The 7,093-nt window shown below is 43.1% G+C and overlaps 1 pseudogene across 1 annotated transcript in view; it reads right to left on the bottom strand.

The window, feature by feature from the left end:
- LOC104989251 overlaps positions 1–6,159 on the bottom strand; it is an 8,835-nt pseudogene extending 2,676 nt beyond the window's left edge. Inside the window, exons 1-3 of the transcript XR_825356.1 lie at positions 4,124–6,159; positions 3,299–3,558; positions 1,429–1,600 (exon numbers count right to left, since the gene is read on the bottom strand). The product of XR_825356.1 is annotated as a 40S ribosomal protein S15a pseudogene (transcript). The remainder of the gene's footprint in view (positions 1–1,428; positions 1,601–3,298; positions 3,559–4,123) is intronic.
- Between the last annotated feature and the right edge of the window lie 934 nt (positions 6,160–7,093).

The following is a 7,093-nucleotide window of genomic DNA, read 5'->3' as shown; positions in this document are numbered from 1 at the left end:
ATTAAATAAATGTATTTTCCCCATTTTTAAAGAAACATACGTTCCTTGTCAAAAATATGAAAAATATTAAAAATTATAAACAAACTAAAACACATCTGAATTAGTTTTCTAGGACTGCTATAACAAAGTGGGCGGCTTACACACCAGGAATTGATGGTCTCCTAGCTATGGGATCTAGAAGTACAAGATCACGGTGTGACTCAGGCTGGGTCCTTCTGAGGCAGTAAGGAAGTCTCTCCTGGCTTCTCCCCTAGCTTCTGGTAGCTCCCTTGGCTTGCAGAAACACCACACCACTGTCTTTATCTTCATGGGGCTTCCTGCCTGGAGGGGTCTGTGCCTAAATTCCCCTTCTTAAAATGACACCAATCATACTGGACTAGGAGTCCACTATATTCCAATATGACATAGTTCTAATTCAACTAACTCTACCTGCAAAGACCCTATCTCCAAGGTTCTGAAGGTTAGGACTTTAACATGATTTGCAGGGGAGGGGAGAAAATTCAATCCATAACACCATTCCATGAGCCAAAGAAAACCAATATTAGCAGTTTGAAGTGAAGTCTCTCAGTCATGTCTGACTCTTTACCAGGACTATAACTGAGCCACCAGGGAAGCAGTTTGCTGCTGCTGCTGCTAAGTCGTGTCCGCCTACCAGGCTCCCCATCCCTGGGATTCTCCAGGCAAGAGTACTGGAGTGGGTTGCCATTTCCTTCTCCAATGCATGAAAGTGAAAAGTGAAAGGGAAGTCGCTCAGTCGTGTCCAACTCTTCACGACCCCATGGGCTGCAGCCTACCAGGTTCCTCCATCCATGGGGTTTTCCAGGCGAGAGTACTGGAGTGCGGTACCATTCCCTTCTCAGTTTAGCGTTTCTTTTTGACACTCCTCCTACTGAAAGTGGGATCTATGGACCCTTTCCTTGAGTCTGGGCAAGTTAGCAACTGCTTTGAGCAGTGGCCCTAGCACTCAAGTCATCACAACCCAGGCACCAGACAGGAGAGTGGAAGAACTTCCAGAAGTTTCCAGCCTCTAACTGGAGACTCAGTCTTACCAACTGAGGTTCCAGGCTTCACGGGATAAACACAAACCACCCCCACTGCACCCTTTTCCAATTCCTAGCCCAAAGGATGTGGGACCCTGAGAAAATGGTTATTACTGAAGACGCTCGTCTCTGGGGGAACCGGTTACACAGCAACAGTAACTAGAAATGTTATGATTCTCAGTCCTTTTCCTGTTCCTTTATGAATATCGCTCCTGCTGAACTGAGTCACTAACTTCCTTGATGAAAAGGAAATGATAAATTGTGTATCTGCTTCTGAGATTTTCTTTAAGAAATAGAAAAAGAGATAAGCTACATTTCTAAACATCAGCATCATATGTATATAATGAACGTGCTGGTTCCAACCATAGGTTAACAAGGGGATACTCACAAGTCCCAGATGAGATAAAGCAAAGCTTCAGGCTGCAATGGCTGCTAATACACGGTTTGCTCGTCTCGCCCAATTCAGAGTACCACAAGCCAGGCAAGCATCCGAGTTTGAAAGATGCAGAAAGCATAAGAGGCTCTTGGACGTGAAACCAATCAGTACGCTGCATTCAGATCTGTTCTGAGAAAAGGAGTGTTCAGTTCCTCTAGACATTGTATTTCAACCAGGTAAGTAGCTAAGACAATATTACCAGATGTTGGAAACCGAATCAGTTTTAAGCAGTCATCAAACTTGACATTCCTTCTGAAACAAGGGGTAAAGCATGTGGGAAGAGAAATATATTTTCTGGGAAATGGGAGTTACCTCAGGAGGAACAGTTCAGGGAAGCTTTGCAGGCCAAGTTTCACTCTCAGCCCCCAGAACTGACCAGACCACACGGAGGTCAACCAAGTAGCTACACTGTGGTCCAAAGTAAGGCTGGTCTCATGAGTCCTTCTGAATCATGGTTCCCTCATTACTGAGCTCTCATTTTGACTTCTCTTTTGTTAGTGTTTTTGTGAGTTTTTTGTTTTTTTTTTAATGAGGGACAGGATGGTCAATGGGCTTACCTGATAGCTCAGTTGGTAGAGTCCACCTGCAGTGTGGGAGACCTGGGTTCGATCCCTGGGTTGGGAAGATCCCCTGGAGAAGGGAAAGGCTACCCACTCCAGTATTCTGGCCTGGAGAATTCCATAGACTATACAGTCCATGGGGTGGCAAAGAGTTGGGCACGACTGAGTGACTTTCACTTTCATTTCTTTCAGGAATGTCTGGTGCAAGGCTGCAAATCTGAAAGTAAATGCCATTGCCTTGAAAAATAGTGGACTTTTTGAGTGTGAGGTTGTTCCCAGCATTTTCCCTGAAAACTCTAATAGATGTTGTTTAATTGTCTTCTGATCTTGAGTGTTACAGAAAAGCCTAAGGTCAGTGGGATTTTCATTTTTGCAAGGGGATTTGCTTCTTTTTGCCTGAATTGTCATAAGATCTGTCCTCTATGTCCTTGTAATGTAAAAACGTTGCCATTAGTTTTTCTTGGATTGTGGGGAACCCTCTTGATGTGTATTCAAGTACTAATACTTAACTCAGGAAACAGTTGTTAAATTAAGTCTAGTTGTTACTTCTATTGCACCATAGGAATAGCAGGCTTAGGTTGAATTATCTGCTCTGCTATATATCAATCATCTGTCTCAGCCACTCAGTTGTGACTCCATGGACCATAGCCCACCAGGCTCTTCTGTCCATGGGATTTCCCCAGTTAAGAATACTGGAGTGGCTAGCCACTCCTTTCTCCAGGGGATCCTCCCGACCCAGGTCTCCTGCATTGCAGGTTGATTCTTTACTGTCTGAGCCATCTGGGAAGCCCCAATAGGGTCAATATTTTTAATCCTTTCCTCTAGTTCTGGGAACATTTTTCAGGATGGTTCTCTAAATCACTGATGTGATACTCAACAACCTTCTCCATAATGTGGATTTGAATTGTTATTGCATCATCAATCTCCTTTGAATCACATATTTCTTAATCCCCCCTACTTCGTGTTGATTCAGGCACAGCAAGCTCTCAGAGCCTCAAGGTTCTAGGCGTTCTCTCACCTCTTGGGCTTCACACGTGGTGTTCTTCCCCCCTCATTTCATCCAGCAAACTCCTGCAAGTTCACACGACCTGATTTCCAGTGTCCTTTCACGCAGGAAGCTTGCCATGACCCCCAGCGTGGGTGAGGGGTCCCTGAGCTCCTACAGCACCCGGTCCCACCCTGTTATCACACGTCTCACACAATGTTTTAAGTTTCTACCCCCCTGGTTACCGCACGAGACCCGTGAGGACAGCTGTACTCACCGTCCTTTTCTCGGAGCCCCAGCACCATCGCTGGCACTCAGAAAGCACTTTTGCCTGTAGTGTCACTCCCTTTCAGTCGCATCTAGCTGTCTTTCAAGTATTCTTTTTCTTGTGGTTTCCTGTCTTATTCATAGGTAGTGCCAGTGTTTTTAGGGATGCCGAACAGTCTCACTTCTAGAGATTCAGCTTCCTCTGACTATTCAAAGGCATAGTTCAAAGGCATATATAATCCAATTCTGAGAATATAAAGAAATACTATGCTGCAAAAAAAAAAAAACAGGAAATTAACGTGATACAGATTTTGTTAAAATTTCACAAAATTTTATGCTAGTGTCCATTATTTGATTTCATGTCTTATTCAAGACTCCACATTGTATTTAATTGCATTGAGCAGCTTCAGCTGCATGCAACAAATCCTGGTAAATTCTCTTTCCATTTTTATTCTATTACATTTTCTAATCTTCCCTGTTATGGCTCCTTAGATACACCCATCACTTAAAAATGGGCATTTAATTTCCAAATACATGGGATGTTTAAAAGTATCTTTCATTTTCTTATTTTGATATCAATTTCTCATTTAAATGCTTTCTTCTCTGCAATCACCCTCTGGGTTTTTTCAGTCTCCTAACTTTATTGAGGCTTTCAATGGTTAAGTCAAAGATCTTAGTAAATGTCACATTGCACTTGAAAATATGTGTGTTATTTTCAAATATCTTTTGATATTTTCACTCTGTATAATAGGCTCCAGTTTCATCCACCTCATTAGAACTGATTCAAATGTATTCTTTTTAATAGGCTGAGTAATACTCCATTGTGTATATGTACCAGAGCTTTCTTATCCATTCATCTGCTGATGGTCATCCAAAACATTTGCTTTTTATTTTTTCTTTAATTTGAAAGTCAGTATTAGTTGACATTGGCTTTCATCAATTTGAAATTCATATTCTCCTCATCAAAATCAAGATAATTCATAGCATCTTCTCCTTCAGCTCCATCTTCTCACCTTCTCAAGCTACAGGATGCTGTACTGTGGATGTCCTACAACCTTCATAACATCACAATGTTCCCTATTAAGTGGAGAAAGCAAGCTGGAACCAAAGAGATAAAGATCAGATGGAAAAACAGAGGGAAGTTAGGGGTGCTCACTTTGCTGTCATCCAAATCCCTGATTCCAGGGATTTTAATCAAATTTGAATCATAGCCCTTCCATCCTGTAGCACTGCCATTCCTGAAGTCACCTGAACTCCCCTTATAAACTTCAAAACATGCCCTTCTAGCCAAGCAAGAAACTGGATTCTTACCATTGCAAATGATAACCTTCACTAATACAACTGCTTAATATTGTACCTATACTGCTACAAACTTGGGCATAGGTGATTTTTATAAAAGTTATTTTAACTCTTGTATTTACATCACACTTAACCATTTTCGAAACATCTGTTATACACATCTGTTTTGACATGTAAAAATAATTGAGTGAGATGAGTAAAGTGGCATTTACTGTTACTTTAAAATAATAATGAAAGATTTAAAAAAATCAGTAAGATGAAAAATCACTTAAATTTTGCCTGAGGTCACACAGCTAGTGAGTGTAAAACTGGAGTTGAACCCCAGTCTTCTAACTCCCAATCCAGAGCTCTAAATCCAGAACCCTAGCCTGCTGATTCCCAGCCTTGCATTCAATATGTCCTTTTAGGCCTGTGCACAGATGTCAAATATTCTTTGTTCAGTTAGTTGCTCAGTCGTGTCCAACTCTTTGGACCCCATGGACTGCAACACGCCAGGCTTCCCTATCCATCACCAACTCCCAAAGCTCGCTCATTCAAACTCATGTTCATCCAGTCTGTGATGCCATCCAGCCATCTCATTCTCTGTGGTCCACTTCTCCTCCTGCCTTCAATCTTTCCCAGCACGAGGGTCTTTTCCAATAAGTCAGTTATTCAAATATTCTAGAGAGAACTTAAACAGAAAACTTTATACAATGTAAACAATTACCTTCTAGTAGATCTATTTTTAAAATGTGATTTAAAAAAATAGTATTTCCTTAATACAGGTATGCTTGTGCTCCAATTATTCTATTTGCCAGAAAAAGCTAATGAAGAATTAGTGACACCTTGTGGCAAAAACTTATTAATTCATGAGCTGCTACCGTTCAAAGGCCTCATGCACTTCACTAAGTAGTTAAGACAATAGCAAAACATCTGGAAAGAATAATCTGTGGTTACAGACTGCATCTCACAACTAAAACTGTCCTCCCTTTGTTCCACTTGGGCTCAGTTCCCACCACTTCACAGAAACTGCTATTTTTGTGAAGTTCACAGACAACTTCCATGCTGGCAAACCCAACGGTTACTTCTCAGTTCTCATCTTACATAACTTCTTACATAATAACCAGGGTGACTCCACTGCTCCTGAAACTTTTGGTTTCACCAAGACCACACTCTTTCCTTTTTATTTTTAATGTCTCTAAAACCCTCTGAACTCTCACCAGTACCAAATTCTTATCTCTAGCTCCAACCTTTCCACCGAACTCCAGACACACGTCTAAACCAGCAGTGTGACACGTCCATTTGATACTCCAAGCATTTCAGAATGAAAAATGCCCACAAGAACTTCCACCCAATTGGCTGCATCTCAGGAAATGACATTAAATGATTGTTTTTGCAGATCTGCAATATGAAACACAAAAACATTACTTTGCCAGGAGCTATGGGGCTAGTACAGTGCTGAATTCAGATTTAAATCCACACACTACTTAACTGAATGCAAACGCAAAGGCAAACAACTGTTATCACTCAGTTCAGTTCAGTTGCTCAGTCATGTCCGACTCTTTGCGACCCCATGGACTGCAGCACACCAGGCCTCCCTGTACATCACCAACTCCCAGAGTTCACTCAAACTCATGTCCATTGTTGCATTGGTGATGCCATCCGACCAACTCATCCTCTGTCATTCCCCTTCTCCTCCTGTCTTCAATCTTTCCCAGCATCAGGGTCTTTTCAAATAAGTCAGTTCTTTGCATCAGGTGGCCAAAGTATTGGAGTTTCAGCTTCAGCATCAGTCCTTCCAATGAACATTCAGGACTGATTTCCATTAGGATGGACTGGCTGGATCTCCCTGCAATCCAAGGGGTTCTAAAGAGTCTTCTCCAACAGCACAGTTCACTCAGGGAAGCATAAGCTTCACTTACACAAACCCAGTACTTTCACATCGCCAACACTAAAACCAGTGCATTTGCTGTTTCTAAGGACAGACCCGTCCCTTGACGCTTCATTTTTAGGGCAAGAGGAGACCCTAAAAGACTCAAGAAGACGCCCTGCTGCTGCTGCTGCTCAGTCGCTTCAGTCTTGTCCGACTCTGTGTGATCCCATAGACGGCAGCCCACCAGGCTCCCCCGTCCCTGGGATTCTCCAGGCAAGAACACTGGAGTGGGTTGCCATTTCCTTCTCCAATGCATGAAAGTGAAAAGTGAAAGGGAAGTCGCTCAGTCGTGTCTGACTCTTAGCGACCCCATGGACTGCAGCCTACCAGGCTCCTCTGTCCATGGGATTTTCCAGGCAAGAATACTGGAGTGGCCCTTTACCAAAAAGATGTCTGTGGGGAGGCCCTCCACGCCCAAGGACCGCCCCCTGAAGGACTAGCAGCAGAACGGTAAGCAGGGAAGGAAAGCAGAAAAAGGCAGACCAGCTACGCAGGCGGACCCTGGGGCGGGAGAGGTGGCGGTGCTCGGAGACAACTGGGAAGCCCCCCGGCCCGGCCCTGGCACGTAACAAGAGATAGGAGGCTGGGCGCCAT

The sequence above is a fragment of the Bison bison genome, unplaced genomic scaffold, assembly GCF_000754665.1.
Source record: "Bison bison bison isolate TAMUID 2011002044 unplaced genomic scaffold, Bison_UMD1.0 scf7180017864148, whole genome shotgun sequence".
Lineage (NCBI taxonomy): Eukaryota > Metazoa > Chordata > Mammalia > Artiodactyla > Bovidae > Bison > Bison bison.
Note: the sequence above shows the minus strand (reverse complement) of the source record. Positions and strands in the feature narration are given on the sequence as shown.